This window comes from Hypanus sabinus, chromosome 3 (assembly GCF_030144855.1).
Source record: "Hypanus sabinus isolate sHypSab1 chromosome 3, sHypSab1.hap1, whole genome shotgun sequence".
Lineage (NCBI taxonomy): Eukaryota > Metazoa > Chordata > Chondrichthyes > Myliobatiformes > Dasyatidae > Hypanus > Hypanus sabinus.
The window spans coordinates 152049018-152070125 of NC_082708.1; the positions used below are offsets into that span (position 1 = coordinate 152049018).

At 46.4% G+C, this 21108-nt stretch overlaps 1 protein-coding gene across 2 annotated transcripts in view; it reads left to right on the forward strand.

Annotated features, from left to right (window-relative positions):
* Window positions 1-9698: 9698 nt before the first annotated feature.
* Window positions 9699-21108, forward strand: part of LOC132391786 (probable E3 ubiquitin-protein ligase HERC3) — a 95080-nt gene continuing 83670 nt past the window's right edge. For both annotated transcript variants that reach the window (XM_059965398.1, XM_059965399.1), the window contains exon 1: window positions 9699-9948. The gene's annotated coding sequence lies outside the window, so the exon portion shown is untranslated. The remainder of the gene's footprint in view (window positions 9949-21108) is intronic.

A 21108-nucleotide genomic window follows, 5' to 3' on the forward strand; every position in this document is an offset into this window, starting at 1 on the left:
CACAGATATCCATGAAACAGAAGAAAATCCCTGAAGAATGAATGACCAAAAATGTTAGAATCCCAAAGTCTCCCAACCCCCTCCCACGCACAAGCAGCAACAAAGGCATAAACCCTCACCACCCACCCTAGAAGCAACAGCAAAGCTCCCAGACACCATGATCTAGAGTCCATCAAAAACTACTAAGTGTCCCAACCCTTCAACATCTCAGACAGGCTCTTTCTTTCACTAGTGAGGGAGAGAGATATTGCTCCTGCAACTGACAAGAAAGGAAACCAATGGCTCACTGTTTCTGCAGGGTCCCTTATTCGAGTTCCCCCAATTCAAGGACCAGCAGACCCTCACTCAACACCAAGAAAGGGAAAGAGATCGCCCAAGTGGAGGGGCCTTCTTTCAACAGCAGCATACACTGCTGTCTCGATGTTTCAATCTCCTGCAACACCTCCGCTGGCAACTTCAACGAGGAATCAGACTGTCCACAGGGCTGCACATCTTCCAGGCCTTACCTGGAAAGACCAAAACACCAGGCTGTTGGGCGCATTCTGAAAGCGAAAACCCACCGCTCGGGAAGAATTGCAGTTTGAGTGCAGCTGCAGATCACGGACTCCAACAGGACCCCAGCCACTTTGAAAAGGTAAAAATGTCAGGAACGCGGCCGGATGGACCCAAACGCAGGACGCAGACACTGAAGTACTAGGGGGAGGGCAGGATGGGGATGCCTTGGCATTTAAGGGTAGAGCTGGGGTTCAGGTAGATAGAGTGTCAGGCAGGCAGAGCGGAGCGGGCTCCCGGAGTTCGGGCAGGCAGAGCGGAGCGGGCTCCCGGAGTTCGGGCAGGCAGAGCGGAGCGGGCTCCCGGAGTTCGGGCAGGCAGAGCGGAGCGGGCTCCCGGAGTTCGGGCAGGCAGAGCGGAGCGGGCTCCCGGAGTTCGGGCAGGCAGAGCGGAGCGGGCTCCCGGAGTTCGGGCAGGCAGAGCGGAGCGGGCTCCCGGAGTTCGGGCAGGCAGAGCGGAGCGGGCTCCCGGAGTTCGGGCAGGCAGAGCGGAGCGGGCTCCCGGAGTTCGGGCAGGCAGAGCGGAGCGGGCTCCCGGAGTTCGGGCAGGCAGAGCGGAGCGGGCTCCCGGAGTTCGGGCAGGCAGAGCGGAGCGGGCTCCCGGAGTTCGGGCAGGCAGAGCGGAGCGGGCTCCCGGAGTTTGAGTTCAGGTAGACAGGCTCCCGTGGTTCAGACAGGCAGGTAGACAGGTCCCCGGGGTTCAGGCAGGCAGGTAGACAGGTCCCCGGGGTTCAGGCAGGCAGGTAGACAGGTCCCCGGGGTTCAGGGAGGTAGGTAGACAGGTCCCCGGGGTTCAGGGAGGCAGGCAGGCAGGTCCCCGGGGTTCAGGGAGGCAGGTAGACAGGTCCCCGGGGTTCAGGCAGGCAGGTAGACAGGTCCCCGGGGTTCAGGCAGGTAGACAGGTCCCCGGGGTTCAGGCAGGCAGGTCCCCGGGGTTCAGGGAGGTAGGTAGACAGGTCCCCGGGGTTCAGGCAGGCAGGTAGACAGGTCCCCGGGGTTCAGGGAGGCAGGTAGACAGGTCCCCGGGGTTCAGGGAGGCAGGTAGACAGGTCCCCGGGGTTCAGGCAGGTAGGTAGACAGGTCCCCGGGGTTCAGGCAGGCAGGTAGACAGGTCCCCGGGGTTCAGGGAGGCAGGTAGACAGGTCCCCGGGGTTCAGGGAGGCAGGTAGACAGGTCCCCGGGGTTCAGGCAGGTAGGTAGACAGGTCCCCGGGGTTCAGGCAGGCAGGTAGACAGGTCCCCGGGGTTCAGGCAGGCAGGTAGACAGGTTCCCGGGGTTCAGGCAGGTAGGTAGACAGGTCCCCGGGGTTCAGGCAGGCAGACAGGTCCCTGGGGTTCAGGGAGGCAGGTAGACAGGTCCCCGGGGTTCAGGCAGGCAGGTAGACAGGTCCCTGGGGTTCAGGGAGGTAGGTAGGCAGGTCCCCGGGGTTCAGGGAGGTAGGTAGGCAGGTCCCCGGGGTTCAGGCAGGTAGGTAGGCAGGTCCCCGGGGTTCAGGCAGGTAGGTAGGCAGGTCCCCGGGGTTCAGGCAGGTAGGTAGGCAGGTCCCCGGGGTTCAGGCAGGTAGGTAGGCAGGTCCCCGGGGTTCAGGCAGGTAGGTAGGCAGGTCCCCGCGGTTCAGGCAGGCAGGTAGGCAGGTCCCCGGGGTTCAGGCAGGTAGGTAGGCAGGTCCCCGGGGTTCAGGCAGGCAGGTAGGCAGGTCCCTGGGGTTTAGGGAGGCAGGTAGACAGGTCCCCAGGGTTCAGGCAGGTAGGCAGGTCCCTGGGGTTCAGGCAGGCAGGTAGGCTGGTCCCCGGGGTTCAGGCAGGCAGGCAGGCAGGTCTAGGTGGCTAGATAGGCTGGCAGAGAGCCTTCCCTGGGCGGGCCGCATATATCCCAGGAAGGGCCGCCTCCCAGGCGGAAACACCGGAGGCCTGGGCACGATCCCAGAGTTCAGGCAGAAGGGAGCCTTCTCTGGGTGGGCCGCATATGTCCTGGATGGGCCGCCTCCCAGGCAGAAACACCAGAGGCCTGGGCATGACAAGGACCCCTAGGCGGGTGCGGGGCACAATCCCCGGGTTCGGGCGGAAGAGGAGGACAGAGCAGAACCCCCACTGGGCAGCGGCAGGTCGGCTGGACCTGCCCAATGGAGGCAAGGGATAGGAGCGGGCAGAACCACCACCGGGCAGTGGCAGGTTGGCCGGACCTGCCCAATGGAGACAAGGGATAGGAGCGGGCAGAACCACCACCGGGCAGCAGCAGGTCGGCCGGACCTGCCCAATAGAGGTAAGCGGTAGGAACGGGCATAGGTCCAGGGTGACCAACACAACAGTCATGATAACGGGAAAATCGGGAATGGCCGGCAGACAGCACGACCGCGCGAACAAAACAAATGAGCGGAGAAGCGGGACCAGTGCCTGGGAAGAAAGGTGGGGGAGCGAATCAACCTGGCAGTACTGGTACGGGGCAGAGAAGCATGATGAAGAGAAGATCTGAGCCTGGGCAGGATAACAAAATGCAGAGAAGAGTTCAGAGCCAGCAGAGAAACAGAACAAAACGACCAACCGCCTGGTCCCAGTCCTAAGGCCCCTTATAAATATCTGCAGCTCAATGAGTTACAGGTGTGCTTTCTTGAGCTGGGAGGGTCCTAACTAGATCACGGGTGATGGGAGGGACAACTGCAGGACCCGGAGTCCGGAGCCCTCGGATCGGATCAAAACCCGGAACGTGGATTCCGGACCAGACCCTGACAAAAAAAGAGACATGAGAAGAGAAGAAATTAAACTGTTTTGCAGATTAACTGAAAGATGTCATCCAGGTCCACAAAAACCTCTGGCGCCATCTTTAGCTCCTCCCTTCAGTCAATCCAGCCTGTGCAGAACTATTCTGGTCCCACTGACTAGCACCTGGATCATAGCTTTCCTTAACCCTTCCATCCCTGTATCTATCCAAATTTTACTTAAATGTTGAAATAAAACACGCATGCACCACTTCCATTGGCAGCTCTTTCCACACTCACAACATCCTCTGAGTGATTAAGTTCTTCCTTATGTTCCCTTTAGCATTTCCCCTTTCAACTTTAACCCATGACCTCTAGTTCTAATTGCACCCATTGTTTTCCCTTAGTTGGTAAAAAAAACTGTTTGTATTTATCCTATCTATACCACTCATAATTTGGTGTATCAAAACTCCCCTCATTCTCCCACAGGGAATAAAGTCCTAACCTATTCAACCTTCCCCTCTAGCTCAGGTCCTCAAGTCTCAGCAACTTTCTTGCAAATTTTCTCTGCACTCTTTTGATCTTATTGAAATCTTTTCTGTAAGTAGGAGACCAGAACTGCAAATTTAAGAAATTTAACCTGATGGTAACAAAGCAAGATGAAAGATCTCTTGGACTATTTGTTGTCTCTGCATTCTGTGAAGGGAAGATCAGAGTTAACAAAAACTATTCATTTGAAAACTCAGTGATTTTTTCCCCACTCTCATAGGTTCTACTTGACCTGTTCATTTTGTGGGTATTTTATACTTTCATACTCGAATTTCAGAAATTTGGAATTGCATTAGGATTTGCTTGAAATGGGACAAAAATATGTGAGAGTGAACCACCGTTCCACAAAATAGAAAGAATGCCTTTTCAGGGGGAAGTGGGCCAACTCAATGCCCCTTAATGAAAACACATTGTTCCTGCTTATTGAAAGTGAGTTGCAGGGTCATAGAGTTATGTAGAACAGAAGCAGGTCCTTCAAGCCAACAGGTCCATATCAACTCCATTATTCTAATGCAATTTACCAGCATTTGGTCTTCTACTCCTTGATGATTCAAATGCTCATCCAGATATTTTTTGAAGGATATCAGATTAATTATTTCCACAATCCCCTTAGCATGCTGCAGATTACAAGCACTCTGAGGTGAAAAGTAATTCTTCTGAAACCTCCTTTAAATCCTCTCGCCTTCACCTTAAACCAACTTATACAAAAAGCTGAAAAGAAAAGTCAGTTTTATTGTCGTATGTACAAGTGCAATGGAAAGCAGTGCCATGGGCACGTAGCATCAGGTAAACAGCATTCACCAGAAAACAATAATTTATACACAATTTTTACTGGAAAGGACAGAATTAGACCATGAAAAGCAAAGACCACTACAGTGAAAGTGATAAAAGTGGCCATAGTGCTGCTTTACTGAGGTGGTGATTAGGGATGTGCAGTTTGGTTCAAGAATCGAATGACTGAAGAGAAGTAGTTCTCGTGCCTAATGGTGTGATACTTCAGGCTTCTCCTGCCCAGTAATAGCTGTGGAAAGATGTAATGGTCTGGTTGGTGAAAATATTTGATAATTGATGTTGCCTTCTTGAGGTACTGTTCTGTCGAGATACTACTGATGTTGGGGAGGGACATGCCTGTGATGCATTGGTCTGAGTCCTTTACTGTTGTTATGACATGCACCCGAGCATGCCAGCCCTCCGGGGTTTAGATGATCCAATTCTCCGGAATATGGACAGCTGGCACAGCGCCTTTAAAGATTCAGCCCACCATGCTAATTGGTGGCCTTGTTTTAGTGTCAGGATTTTAATATTTAAAGAGCACTTGAATTGAGGTTTGGTGCTCAATCATCAGATCAACTTTGGATTCACAACTAGCATCTAGTTTAGATCCCTGTCTTTGTTTCAGTCCCATACAGTGTCTCGATTCTAGACTTGGATACTCCTGTACTTTGGTCCTAACCGTCCTTGCCTAGATCTCTTGTCACAGTACGATTAAGCCTAACATGGACCCAGTGCGGTATCAGAGCCTCTTGTCAGCGAGAAAGTTTCTGTACAGAGCCCGGCGATACACAACCTCCAGATCGCCATGCGCTAACTATCGCAGGGAGGAAGCCGGAGTTGCTCGGGTGAGGCTGACAGTCGCTCTGCGGAGTCACTCCATCTCCTGACCCGGGCTCTAGCTGCAGCTTCCTCATTCAGTGTTCATTGGTGTTAGAACTCCAGCCACCCCGATTCCCTACAGAGCATGGAAAGGCGGCCTTCACGATCTCTCCCCTGATCGGGAGAGCCCTGGCCTGGACCATCATGCATTGGGAGCTGAAGTGGGAGATTTGCTTGGAATTGGGGGAATTTATGGGTGTCATGAAGAGGATGTTTCATCTCCTGGCAGAGCAAACAGAGTCTTGGACTCTCTGATGAAGGCATGTAAGGGCAGTCAGTCAGCAGCTGACTGCGTTATTGAATTTTGGACGTCAGCTGAGGTGAGGAGCTGGAATGGGGAGGCCTTGGTCTCTTTGTACTGATGTGGACTCTGAGGCAAACTACAAGATGCCCTTGCTTTGGGAGAGCCAGTAGAAGACTCTAATCGACCAGTCCATCCAGCCGATAATTGCCTGCTGGAGCAAAAGCGGGACTACCTCAAGAGATAGAAGAGGGTTAACCTGAGCCTGGACTCAGTTCCACTTCCTGACCTTGGATGGTCTCCAGCTCAGGATCCGGTCAGATCCACACAGATCAGCTGCACAAGACTCTCTGCCGATGAGAGGTCCCAGTGTCAAGGGTGAAAGTTGCCGCTATTACTGCAGGGAAGCAGGTCACTTGCGGGCCAAATGTCTGAAGCTGCAGCAGTCACTGCTAAGCCTGTCCAGATTCAGGAGAACTGTGACAGCAGCAGCCATCACTCCCAGCCCTATTGATTCTGGTGCTACGGTGAAGGTGGAGGTCTCCTGAGTTAAGAAACAATGAGAGATGGGTGCCTTTGTGAACTCTGGGGCAGCCGGTAATTTCCTGGACTTGGAGACCTCCTATCAGCTCAACATACCTCTGATGGATTTGAGGCAGCCCATGCTTGCAACAGCCCTCAACAGTCATCCTCTTGGTTCCAAGCAGTTCCTTCAGTAAGTATGGGTTTTGCAGAAGAGGATGGAGGAACATGTGGATGACATTTGTTTCAATATCGTCAATTCCCCTCACATAATACTGATCCGTGAACTGGAAGGAAGGGACGATCGTTTGCTGTGAGAAGGTATGCCTTCGGCTTAGTGTTATGACCCCCAGACTTTCTCAAGACCAGCGGCTGATGAGGAGGCACTCTTTTGTTCGGGGTAACCTGAAGCCTTTGGGAGACCCAGTCCTGCTTCCAAGGGCAGGCAAGCCATCTGCAGCCAATAGGACGATGCGAGTCCCAACCCTGTCTAGTCAGGGGTGCAGTGGAACTAGAGAGAAAGGGTCTCTAGTTCAGGAGGAAGCCAAGCAGGTGCCCGAGAGCTCTGGAATTCTAGCAGCCAAGCAGAAGGGATCCAGTCACCAGAGAAAGGTTCCAAAATGTTGACCCTTGGAGCCTAGTCCCGGGAACACAATTACCATTTGTGGCATCTTGTTGCTGTTGTCTGAGGATGTAGATGAGGGTTTGGACTCTGTTTCAACTAAAGACTAAATAGTTAACTTATGGAGGAGACTCTGAGGTCTGATGAATCACTTCATGGAGCCTCAGGAGTTATCTTCAGAGGGAGGTTTGGGAGCAGGTGCAACAAGCAAGCTGATCAAAATCCTTTCCGTCTACAAGGATTTGGAAGAGGTCTTCAGCAAGGGAAGGCCTCAACTCTTTGAAGAGTATATAAAGTGTGACAAGATCTGAAGGATTATTCAATATGGACTGTTCCTTTAAAAAGAGAGAGAGTATGTGTACTAATTCAGTGAGAGAGAGAGCAACGAAAGCCTGTGAGTTGCCTTGGAAATAGCAAGGCAGAGCTATATGATAGACACCTGGTTTTCAGCAGTTGTGAAATATATATACGGTCAACAGGCTTTGTAATCAGACACACCAGAGACACACGGAAGACACTGATGAAACTGACACTGGTTGAGCTTTGTGTGCCCACGACAAAGGTGGGGTTTTTGCTCATAGAGTGGACAAAGGGGTGACCAGTGGAAAGCTATCGGTGTGTTTAACCCTTCCTTGGGTTGATAGCTTTACAAAGTGAAAACGGCATCCTCTTTTGTGTGGTCACAGTCGGTGACTTTAGTAAGTTTTGGGAGCAGGAGGACGGCGTGGAAGATTCTACTGCATTGGCACTAGGAAGACAAAACACCTCACTGTCTCTCTCTCTCTCTCTCTCTCTCTCCCTCTCCCCCTCTCTCCCTCCCCCCCCCCCCAACCTACTCAATTCAATAACCAGAACTAAACTGAATTCATACCTATTCCATTGTAAGACTGTATCATTTAACACCTGAGCTGGGAGAAGTTTGGGAACTTTATTTACTCACTTATATATGCATATACTCTGCTAACCTGTTTGCCTTTATTTTGTTTTATATTACTTTTATCACATAGTTAGTAATAAAATAGTGTTTTTAACAGACAACTCAGACTCCAGGTGTGTCCATTTCTGCTGGTCCTTTTTAACCCATTATGGAGTACGTAACAAATTGGGGGCTTGTCCAGGATATGAACAAATTAGTGGGAATCATTCTAAAAATTGTTGGGGGCTTGATTGAATAGTTGATCTGATTGGGGAAAACGCCTTCCAATTTGCTTGAGTGACATATCTGTAGAAATGGAGTTTGAGGTTAATAAATTTGTGGCAGAACCAATCCCTGAAGTGTTGGATGATGCTAAGATGGATGTGCTGTTGAGAATTGCTCATAAGTTAAAAATTAAGGTGACTACTAGAATGAAGAGGGATCAGGTGCAGACGTCAATAGTACAGTATTATGTATCCAGGGGAACATTTGAAGGGGATGTGTTGGAAATGTTTGCTGAAGGTAAAGTACTTAGTGAGGCTGAGGTTCAGCTTCAGGCAGCAAAAATGAAGTATGAGTATGAGTTGCAGTTAAAACAGCTCGAGGCTGATGAAGCAGAAAGGCAGAGGCAGTTCAAGCTGGAAAGGACAGCAAGGATATAGCTAGGAGGTCAAGTGCCAGGTAGTGGTGATGAGCTGGTGGTACCATTTAATATCAGCCAAGAAATTAAGTTAGGACCACCATTTGATGAAGCCGAAGTGGTTAGGTATTACCTGCACTTCGAAAAGGTGGTCCAGTTTAGGAAATGGCTGAGGGATCAGTGAGCTGTCCTGTTACAAAGTGTGTTGAAGGGGAAGGCTCAGCAGGCGTACTCTGTCCTGACCCTTGAACAGTCAAAGAGTTATGGTACAGTGAAAGATGCTGTGCTTAAAGTTCACGAATTGGTTCCGGAGGCATAGAGACAAAAGTTCAGAGATTTGAGGAAGTCTTGGAACCAAACCAATGTGGAGTTTGCCCATGAATAAAGGGTGTATTTTGATTGTTGGTGTACCTCAAAAAGGGCGAATGAGGATATTAACGCCTTAATGGAGTTGATGCTAATTGAAGAATTTAAAAACTGTGTCCCTGATAACATAAAGACGTACTTGAATGAAAAAGAGGCTGTGGCCCAGTCAGTCTGCCAGGTTAGCATGCTTTAACCCACAAGGTAAAGTTTTTCCCAAGCAAAAGCTACCAAAGGAACAGCAGAGATAACAAAGATACCCCACAGGTTAAACCAGGTAAGGGAGGTGAATGGGTGTGAAGTTGGAAGACAGTGGCAGGTGAATGATAGATGAAGACTAAGAGAGAGAGAGAGAGGAAAAAGGGAAAGAAAAGGATGGGGCAAAGTCGGGAGAGGGGAATGATAGGAGACAACTGCTGTAACATGTGTACCAGTCCCAGTGTGTACTCTGATAAGTTGAGCACAGTAACCATTACGAGAGACGTTGATGGTGGTATTTGGAACTAGATGGGGGGGGTGGTGAAGGAGGAGGTGGTACCAGTATGTGCACTGGGAGGGTGCTGAATATGTCTTTACTCAAGGAAGGAGCATGCTTCGCTCTTCAAGGCAATGCACTTCCATTGCTATTTTAAGTGGGTTAGTGTCTCAGAAGGAAAATGCATTGCTTTTGGTTATGGGAATGTAAGGCCCTTTAAGACAACATAGTGCTGCTGTTCATTGAAGTGGGTTCATACCTCTCTAAAACCAGTAACAACGCTGGTACATGTTGGTGAGTTACATTACATTTGTTAATCCAAGGAAGTTGCATGCCCTTTTAAGAGAATGTACTGCTCTTGCTCCGATTTCGGAAGGATGCCGCTTTAAGACTACGTCTTCCCTTACATCCGTATGGCCCAGACGCCGTGCGGGGAGGTCTGGTTACGATTGGTGGAAGCGACTGTCTATCATTGCGCGGGGCTACCAACCTGGAAGCGAAAAGTTGCCACGGACTGTACGTCCAGGGGGCGAAGGCGAGTGATTGACAGATACTGGCTGTCACTCATCTGGGGTTCGGCGGGGGATCAAAGGCGACGACAGCCCCTGGCGGCAGCTGCCATCGGCTTTGCCCACCGTCTCTGAATAGGCGCAGTGTTTGCAAACACCTCCGGGCTTCCCCTGCCCATAACAGTTCGCCACCAGAAAACAGCAACGTTCAGGTAACTTTATAGCAATGATCAGATCTACTTCCTGCTCTTCTTTCCCTTTGAGTCCACACGCAGACGCCCCCCGGTGAGTGGCACAGTGGTTTGGGGGCACCGAAGTTCACACGGTACAGGGCGGGCTCTGTTTAGTCTGTTTTCCGCAACATATTCACAAATAGGGTGCTGAGCCTCGCCCCCGCCGGGAGGGTTTCTCTTGGAAGGTCAAGCGTCTGAACACTCCCGGAGTCGGGAGATCATGGGATGGTGATTTTTGGCTCTCCAGATAATTTAACTCTGTAATACAGCTTGATTCTCCCAATGTATTACTGAGGGAGTGCTCCATTGTCTTAGGGACTGCCCTTTTAATGCGGGCCCCATCTGTCTCCTCAGCTGTTTGTGAAATATCCCAGGACGCTGTTCGAATCAGGGTGGGGGTGGGGGAAGCTTCTTCTCAAATTCTTGAATCAAATTCTATCCTTGGCTGACATTACAAAATACAAAATGTGTCACTGCTGGTTGAAGGATATTACTGTGCACGAATTGTTGCTTCACTTCCTACATGACACCACTTGTTCAAAGAAACTAGGTGCACAATGATTACGTACCATGATCCTTAACTTAAGAAAGGAAGGCGTGAGAAAACAACCGTCTAACATCGATTATACGGAAATTGCTGAAATCTGTTATGAAGGGAGTGATGGAAAGTCATAATATGAGCCAACAGCTACTGATGAAGTATTTGAGTATGTGACGGGAAACCAGTAGATATGGTGTATTTGTATTTCAAAGTAAATTTGTTATCGAAGTACATAAATGTCACCGTATACAACCCTGAGATTTGTTTTCTTGTGGGTATATTCAATAAATCTATAGAATAATAACCATAACAGAATCAATGAATGATCGTCCAACTTGGGCGTTCAACCGGAGTGCAGAAGACAACAGACTGTGAAAATACAAACAGAAAGAAATAATAATAAATACACAAGCAGTAAGTAATGAGAACATGAGATGAAGAGACGTTGAAAGCGAGTCCGTGATTTTGGAAGGCTGTTATTAAGATCCCACGGAGATTGCTGCACAAAGTTAGAAACACCTGGAATTGGAAGTAATCCATTTATTTAGACTGAGAGTTTGTTGACAAACAGCTGGAATAGATGGGAAACACAAGGGATTCTGCAAATGTTGGAAATATGGAGTGACACAGACAAAATGCTGGAGGAACTCAGCAGGTCAGGCAGAATCACAAAAAGGAATAAAGAGTCCATGTTTTGGGCTGATACCCTTCATCAGGAATAGATGGGTCATCTTCCATTGTCAGGCTGTGGCAAGTTGAATACCTCAATGATCACTGCTTGATCCTCAAACTATTCACAATAGATAAACAATTTGGATGAGGGATTCAAGTGTAACACTACTGAGTTTTCTAACAGTGAAGAACATTATATAAGGTTACAACATGATCATGATGAACTGGAGAATTGGCCAAGGACTAGCAGATGAAATGCAACTTGGACAAGAATGAGATATTGCCCTTTGGTGAGTTAAACTAGAGCAGGACTTACACAATAAATAGTAGGAGACTCATAGAGTAGAGATACTTAGGGATACAACTACGGACTTTCATGAAGATGAGAACACAGGTAGACAGGTTGGTGAAGAAGGCAATTGCCACTCTTGCTTCATATGCCTTCCTAGGTCAGGATGTTGAGTACTGGATTTGGGATGTTATTTGCAAGTTTCTAGTCAGACTATACTTGGTCTGTACTGTAAGGAGACGAATAAAGGGTGAGCTCATAAATATGGGTGGGATATCTCCTCTGATTTGAGACGTTTAGAGCCAGGGGTCATAGTGACAAAATAAAGGACAGCAATTTAGGACTGAAATGAGAAGACATTTCTTCATTCGAGGGTGGTGTGGCCGCGGAATACTCTGACTTGGAGGGTTGTAAAATCCAATCATTGATTTAATTGAAAACATTTTTATGCAAATTCTGCTTTTGGGGAAATAATTGGATATGGGCATAGGGCAGAAGTGTGGTGTCGTGAATTTAAATGTTAAGAGAGATGGTGAATTAAATCAAGTAGGAAACAAGTGTATGTAAGGTTTAGGAAACTGAGGCAAAACAGAGCCCTTGCTGATTATCAAAGAGCCAGAAAAAAACTCAAGAAGGCGATTATGAAAGCCAGCAGAGGTGCTTGGCAAAGAACATCTTTTTTGGTCATAGGCATAGGTTGAAGGACTGGCGAGTAGTTAATGCTGTTTCATTTTTCAAGAAGGGAAATAAGGGTAATCCTGGAAACTATAGAACGGTAAGTCTTATGTCAGTGGTAGGAAAGTGACTGGAGAGGATTCCTAGGGGTAGAGTTTATGAGCATTTGGATAACCATGGATATAATTACAGACAGACAGACAGACATACCTTATTGATCCCCAGGGAAATTGGGTTTTGTTACAGCCGCACCAACCAAGAATAGTGAAGAAATATAGCAATATAAAGCCATAGATAATTAAATAATAATAAGTTATTCATGCCAAGTGGAAATAAGTCCAGGACTATTGGCTCAGGGTGTCTGACACTCTGAGGGAGGAGTTGTAAAGTTTGATGGCCACAGGCAGGAATGACTTCCTATGACACTCAGTGTTACATCTCGGTGGAATGAGTCTCTGGTTGAACGTACTCCTGTGCCTAACCAGTACATTATGGAGTGGATGGGAGATGTTGTCCAAGATGGCATGCAACTTGGACAGCATCCTCTTTTCAGACACCACCGTCAGAGAGTCCAGTTCCACCCCCACAACATTACTCTCCTAATGAATGAGATTGTTGATTCTGTTGTTGTCTGCTACGCTCAGCCTGCTGCCCCAGCACACAGCAGCAAAGATGATAGCACTGGCCACCACAGACTCATAGAATATCCTCAGCATTGTCCGGCAGATGTTGAAGGACCTCAGTCTCCTCAGGAAATAGAGATGGCTCTGACCCTTCTTGTAGACAGCCCTAGTGTTCTTTGATCAGTCCAGTTTATTGTCCATTCATATCCCCAGGTATTTGTAATCCTCCACTATGTCCACACTGACCCCTTGGATGGAAACAGCGGTCACTGGTGCCTTAGCCCGGTCCACCACCAGCTCCTTAGTCTTTTTCACATTAAGCTGCAGATGGATTTAGGGATTTAGGGGTTAGTCAGCATGGATTTTTGCAGAGCAAGTCATGCATTACTAACTAAATTTTGAGAATTTAATGAAGATGATTGATGAAGGTTGTGTTGTGTATATTGTCTACATGGATTTAAAATATGTGACAAGGTCCCTCATGGGAGGCTTATCAGGAAAATGAAGGTGCATGGAATCCATGGTGAATTAGACATTTGGATTCAAAATTTTCCCATAGAAGAGAGAGGATATTATTGATGGGACTTGTTCTGGCTTGAGGTCTATGACTAGTGGCGTTCTGCAGAGATCCATTCTGGGACCTCTGCAATGTCTGATTTATATATATGGTGTTGTGGATAATAAGAAGACTGGCAAAGAATCCAGTAGGATAGAGATCAGTTGCAGATATGGGCAGAGAAATGGCAGGTGGAGATTAGCCCAGCCAAATGCGAAATGTTTTGGGAGATCAAATATAAAGGGCCAGTAAACTGTTAATGAAAAGACCCTTACCAGTGTTGATGTGCAGGGGGATGTTGGGGTGCAAGGGTGGTAAAGAAGGCTTATGGCATGCTTGCCTTTGTAAGTTGAGGAATTTGAGTTCAAGCGTCAGGAAGTTAGGTTGCAGCTTTATAAAACTCTATTTAGACCACACCCAGAGTGTTACATTCAATTGTGGGTGCCGCTTACAGGAAGGATGTTGAAGCTTTGGAGAGTGTGCAGAAGGATGCTATTTGGTTCTGTGGGCCTGTGCTGTAGGGAGAGGTTGACAGACTTGGGTTGTTTCTGTCTGGCATGGGAGAGGCTGGGGTGGTGGGGTGCAGAGTGACCTGATAGAAGTTTTTAAGATTATGAAAAGCATAGGTAGACAGCTGGTGTCTTCCTCTCAGGGTTAAAATGTCTAATACCCAAGGGCATGCATTTAAGCTGAGAGGGGTTAAGTTTAAGGGGTTGTGCAAGGCAAGTTTCTTTTACACAGAGAGTGGTGAGTGCCTGGAATGCCCTGCGGGGGGTGGTGGGGGGTGGTGGTGGCAAAATATGACAGAGTTGTTTAAGAGGCTCTTAGATAGGCACATGAATGGGCAGGAAATGGAAGGATATGGACATTGTGTACATTGAAGATTAGTTTAGTTGGATATTTGATTACAAATTTAATTAGTGTAATGCAGCATTGTGGGCCAAAAGGCCTGCTCCTGTGTTGTTGTGTTCTGTGTGTATGCTCAGTCACGCTCTCATCCGTATCTGTATGTGTTCATTCACGGATGTGAGTGCCACTGGAAGGGCCAATATGTTTGTTGCTAATGCTTATTCATGAATTAAGTGACTGATAAGAGTGGACAATGTCGTTGTGTGTCTGGAGTCATGTAGACACCAGATGTGAAAAGAGTGCCCATTTTCCATTTTTAGGGGGAAATGGTGAATCAGATCTGACTTCAGCTGCAATGTCGCAGTCATCACTGCTGAACCGAGCTTTGTATTGAACTATTTGACCAGGTGTCCTTGGGTTTATTAACATAAACGCTACAGTGCCTTCATTGCATTACTTCTCCATGATATGCCTCACTGCTTGTAGTTGCATTAGAGTCTCAGTTGACATGTCACCAATTGTAGCTCAACATCTTGAGTGAGATTGACCCAATGGTTGAGTTGTAAAGACTTCACTAATATAGCACCTGGATAGTCCACTTTTTTGAAGTCACTATTGTAATGTAGGGATCCCCCCAGTCACTTTGAATGCAGAAATCTCCCATTAAGAGCAATGTGATATTGACCAGATAATTTATTGGGGAAAGTTAATTGTGGAGGTGCCGTGAAATCTTCAGTGACCTCCTCGACAGTATACAGAGACTTGGTCAAATGTTTTATCTGAAGACCAGCGCTTCTAACAGAGCTGTGCATCCCTAGTACTGAAGTGTTAGTGTAATTCTTCTTGTTCAAGACTCTGGAGTAATACTCAAACTCACAACCTCTTGATTTGAAAACCAGGAGTTTCACTCACTAAACACAGCTGACAAACAATATGAACAGAATGTTGTTCAGTTCATGGAAATTGCCAGTCTCATTAAGTCAGATACACGTTTGTTTTAATGCTGTAATTTAAAAATGAGTTTATTTAATGATTTGAACGTTTTACCCACTGAACACCACTTTTGCCACCTCTTTGCAACCCCACCACATCAAATTTGTTTTAGATCCTGTGTTGTGGAAATCCATAAGGTCGGATATCTGGTCATTATGGGACTTTGTTTTGTGTAAGAAATCCACACTACAGCAATGTCTGACTTTTCCTTTTTTCACGTCCGGGTGAGTATGGTGTTCTGCAGGGGTTGGAGTTGGGATTGCTTCTATTGTCAGTGATTTGGATGATGGAATTGATTGCTTTGTCGTGAAGTTTTCAGAGGAAAGGAAGATAGGTGGAGGACAGGTGGTGTTGAGGAAGCAGGGAATCTTCAGAAAGACTTAGATTGGGAGAATGGGCAAACAAGTGACAGATGGAATACAGCGTAGGGAAGTGCATGGACATGTACTTTGGTAGAAGGAATAAAGGCATAGAATATTTTCTAAACAGAGAGAAAATTCAAGAATCAGATGTGTAAATGAACTTTGGAATTCTTGTACAGGATTGTCTAAAGGTTAACTTGCAGGTTGAGTTGGCAGTAAAGAGGACTAGAATATAAGAGCAAGGATGTAAAGCTAAGGCCTTATAAGGCATTGGTCAGACTGCACTTGGAGTATTTATTGCAGTCTTGGGCCCTTATCTAAGAGAAGATGTGTGGATACGGGAGAGGGTCCAGAGGAGGTTCATGAGAATGATTCCGGGAATGAAAGGAATGAGGAGTGTCCACTTCACACACGTCTGCTCTCACCCCATCCTCCTGCCATCCTACCAGAGATAGAGTTGCTCTTGTCTTTACCTACCACCCCACCAGCCTCTGCACCCAGCACATAATTTTCTGGAACTTCTGCCATCCACAGGATCCCACCGCCAAGCACATCTTTCTTTCTCCCCCCCCCCCCCCACCCCGCCCCCACTTTCTGCGCAACTCCCTTGTCTATTCGTCCTTCCCCACCGATCTCCCTCCCAGCACTTATCATTGCAAGCGGAACAAGTGCTATTGCTGCCCCTACATCTCCTCCCTCACTGCCATTCAGGGTCCCAAACTGTCCTTCCAGGAGAGGTGACACTTCACCTCGGTAGTCCTGATGTGGCCTGTATATCGGTGAGACTCGACGTAGATCGGGAGACCATTTCGCCGAGCAGCTACGCTCCGTCTTCCAGAAGAAGCAGGATCTCTCAGTGGCCACCCACTTCAATTCCTCTTTCCATCCCCATTCTGTTATGCCAATCCCTGGCCTCCTCTACTGTTGCGATGAAACCACACTTAGGTGGAGGAACAACAGCTTATATTCCATCTGGGTAGCCTCCAGCCTAATGGCATGAACACCAATATCTTGAACTTCCAGTAATTTCCTCCCACTTTCACCATTCCCCATCCCCTTTTCCCTCTCTCATCTTACCTGCTTGCCTGCCTATCACCTCCCTCTGGTGCTTCTTCCCTCTTTTCTTCCTTCCATGGCCTTCTGTCCTCTCCGATCAGACTGTCCCTTCTTCAGCCTTGTATCTTTTCCTCCAGTCAAATTATCAGCTCTTTACTTCATCCCTCCCCCTCCCTGTTTCACCTATCACCTTGTGTTTCTCTCTTCCCTTCCCCCAACTTTTAAGCCTACTCCTCATCCTTTTTTCTCTCCAATCCCACCAAAGGGTTTTGGCCTGAAACATCCACTGTATTTTTTTTCCATAGATGCTGCCTGCTCTGCTGAGTTCCTCCAGCATTTTGTGAGTGTTGCTTTGATTTCCAACATCTGCAGATTTTCTCTTGTTGTGATGAAGCGGTGTTTGATGGCTCTGCACCTGTACTCACTGGACTTTTGAAGTCTTATGGTCTTAGAACAATTGCCCATTCCTAGTTGTCTTTGAGAAGGTGATGGTGAGTTGATTTCTCTATGTGCTTTAGTCCTCACCGTATGAAGACTAAACTCTCTAATGCTGTTAGGGAGGGAGTACTGGGATTTCGACCCAGCCACAGTGAAGGAACAGCGATATGTTTACAAGACAGGGTGGTGTGTGCTTTAGGAGGTTAACTTCCAGGTTGTGATGCTTGCATGCTTTTTCTGTCTGTGACCTTCTAGTTAGTAGAGGCTATGGGTTTGGAAGGTGATATTTGTGGAGTCTTGCTGAGTTGTACAGCCTGTAGATTGTACAGAATGTTATTACTCCCTGATAATGAAGTAAGTGAATGTTATGGATGGGGTGCCTGTCAAGTGGGCATTGAGCTTTTGAGTGCTTAAGGGTATCTAATGTTTTCTGGGGAGTCTGAGATTGTGAACAGCATTATCTGATGGCAAGTCTTTCTCTTGCCTTTGATCTTTCCATTTCTTCACTGATGAAGAAATAGTAGAAAAAAAGTACCTGGGGATATAAGAGAAAGGTGAAGTGGCACTGACCTTTAAATATCTGGAGGTCTGTTTTGAGATCTCGACCTGTCCAATGTCTGCTGTTGTCAGGTGTCAATTCAAGTGTGTCCTTGGCGCCGATAGCTGTGATGACTTCAGCTAGCCGAGCTGCCAGTCCCCCTGACAGGATCTCAGGGGTGATAAGGACGTAACAGAACTTTTAAACTTATTAATATCTGCAAAATAAGAAAGTGAATATCACCATGTGACCATTTTAAAAGGTAACACTAATAAAAACGAATATTTATTAGGGTGATACAGTGTTGAATCTGTTGTAACATAATGTTTGATCCTATGTCTCAAGTCCCAATTCCTGCCTAATCTGTACACTCTCTGACTCCCTCAGAGTTTACCAATCTCAGCATTGCATGTATGGAGTGATGGAGGGTGTGTGGTTAACTTGGATACATTTATGTATTTTGTATTCTGCAGTTTGGAACTTTGGAGTGGCCTGCCTTTATTGTGGAGAATAGTGTGAGTGCTTTGTCTTTAATGATTCTTGGAAAGAGTGATAAGGAGTTATTTCTCAGTAGGAAGGATTATTGGTCTAAATGCTGTCCTTTGGAAAATGTAATTTAAGTATAAGTTGTTATAACTGGGAAAGGGAGATATTAAAATGTCTATGTGGTTTGTATCTCAAAGAAAAACTTATATTTTATTGGGATATAACTCAGTTAGTAAATTGGAATAACATTCCTGTTTGATCCAGTCTATGTTAAGTGCTGCAAATGATGCAGGAAATTGATTGGGAAGATTAGCATTGGATCAAGCTTCATTGCTGTTGCCTGTTTAGTGAACTATGGGGTATGAACTCTGTACACCAGAATACTTCCTTGCATAGTTAAACCCAACTAAGTCAATTTCTGCATCTAATCTTTGACGGAAGATCCTAATGGACTTTATGCCAAAGTTTTGGATATCTTATGTTGTCCATCCTCTCAAATGAATGTGAAGGACTTTCATTGTGGATCGGAGGTGGGGAGATTTGTTAATTGTAAATTTCTTTGCGTTATCATATTAGGGGGTCTGTCCTGGGACCAGCACTCATTATAAAGAGGCACAATGATGCTCCTACTTCTGTGCAGATTCAACATGCCATCTAAAACTTTGACGAGCCTCTATAGGTGCACAGTGGAGAGTATCCTGACTGGTTGCATCATGGCCTGGTATGGAAACAACCATGTCAATGAATGGAAAAACCTACAGAAAGTGGTGAACACAGCTTAGTCCACCACAGGAGAAGCTCTCTCCATCACTGAGCGTATCTACAAGGAGTGCGGTCAAAAGAAAGCAAGGACCCCCACCATCCAGGCCATGCTCTCTTGTTGTTGCTGCCACTGGGAAGGAGATACAGGATCCCTAGGTCCAACGTCACCAGATTCAGGAACAGTTATTACCCTTCAACCATCAGGCTCTTGAACTGGCATGAATAATTTCACTCACCTCAACAATAAACTGATTTCACAACATATGGACTCACTTTTAAGGACTCTACAACTCATGTTCTCAGCATTATTTATTTATCTATTATTTGTATAGTTTGTATTCTTTTGCAGATTAGTTGTTTGTTAGTCTTTGACTAGATTTTCAGTTCTACTGTGAATGCCTGCAAGGAAGTGAATCTCAAAGTAGTATATGCTGACAAAAATACTTTGATAATAAATTTACTTTGAACTTTTGTATTTTGCTCAATATTTTTCACTAACTCAAGCCCTAGAAATCACCTACATAATCTAGACACATTTCTTACCCTGCAATAATGACTGCCATGTTCGCTTACCCTTTCAGTAACTTTAAAGGATATTTTGTGGAGACAGGGTAGGTGATGACTTTCCAGTGTAATTAGAAATGCCTAGAAGGCAGGGATCACTGTGGCCTGATACATCATGAGTTACGTGTCAGATCTGAGGTCTTGATATTCAAATACCTTCTTCCTCCATCAACTGAAGACTATGCTGGTACATTGAAGGTAACGTTAAGTTTTATTACCAATGTCTGCCTTTGCTGGGAGATATGACAGGTGGTCCATGTTTTCCAGAGTTTTTTTTGGGTGGTCATGTGTGCTGTGAAGGTGTTCATTGAGAACCTTGGGTCTCTGAAAGCTGAGAGCAGGTCAAGTCGTTGAGTTTATTATGATATACAGAAGTAGGATGAGGTAAACGGTACAATGAAAACCTTGCATCACAGACACGAAGATCAGACAACAGAACCTAAATTATGCATGACAGTGAAGTAAAAGATTGTGCAGAAAAAGACAGTGGACAGAATAAAACGTAGTTAGAGATGTGCAATAAGCAGCCCACATCAGTTGTCCAAGACTTCTCAAAATGGTAGTGTATGTGGGACAGTATTGAGTTACAGAAACTGTTCACAAAAGCACCACCGTTTACCCTCTCATATGCCTGAAGGATGTGCTCAAAGCTTTCTTGGAAAGAGTGTCACATTTTCATTGACTCCTGGGAGTCTCTAGTCTATGGCCATTCAAAGTAGGGAAAGATTATGTGGAACAGTACTGAGTCAGTGCAGCAGAAGCACACAGAAGCTCTTCATTACTGGAGGGGGGAGTACACTATGCCACAAGCTGAACACCAGCCTCCACAGCACTCTCCTCCATCCACCAGACACCAGGTATCCCTGTCCCATCTGTGCAAGAGTCCCTGATCCGCATATTGGCCACATCAGTCACAATGAACATCTCCCCAACTGAAATCAATGTAAGCTGTTCTTGATCCCAATAAGAGAAAGACAGCTACTATATTGACTATAAATCACTTTAGAGATATCCTGAAGTTATTAAAATAAACATTTTGTAAATGCAAGTTCCTGCTTCCTTGTCTCAATGTAGTCTTTTTAAGCCCATAACCCTGCCTGGGGCATAGGCTGCTGATATTAGCTTGCCAGAGTCCTCTGTCCTGGGCCAGTTCCTCAAGTTGTCCCCAGGGGTAGCTCATCTTTGAAGATTTTACCTCTTTTTGGGATGAAGCATTAAGACCCTCTGTTGGTGTTTCTGTAGCTCTGGGTTTTTATGAGGAAGGGATTGCTAGCGCTATGCCTAGCCCTCCGCCTTTTGCAGCCAGGCTTGGGACCGTCTATGGCGGAATGTACAAAGTTGAAATGATTTTTAAAAAAACAAGATTCTATTTGCGCTCAGAAATCTGTAAAATGTTGTACAATATATATTTTTGAATACATTGAAATTCCTAATGAAATTACTACATCAGATATTTGGATTTATACGGTGCCTTTAACAAGTTTTAAAAGTCTTCTCAACTACAATGTTATCAAACAAAAATTTGAGACCAATTTAGTTGGGGCTCAAAGCATAGAAAAGAGGTGGGTTTGAAGGAGCATCATCCGGTTGAGTACAAAATTTAGTTAAAGTTTATTGTCATGGGTGTACATACCCAGTCTATAAATGTCATGAAGATAGAACTAATTTCACATATTAAGGTTTATGTGACCAAAAGTGTGGTCGTTAAAATCAGGGAAGTCCAAAAGACTGGTAT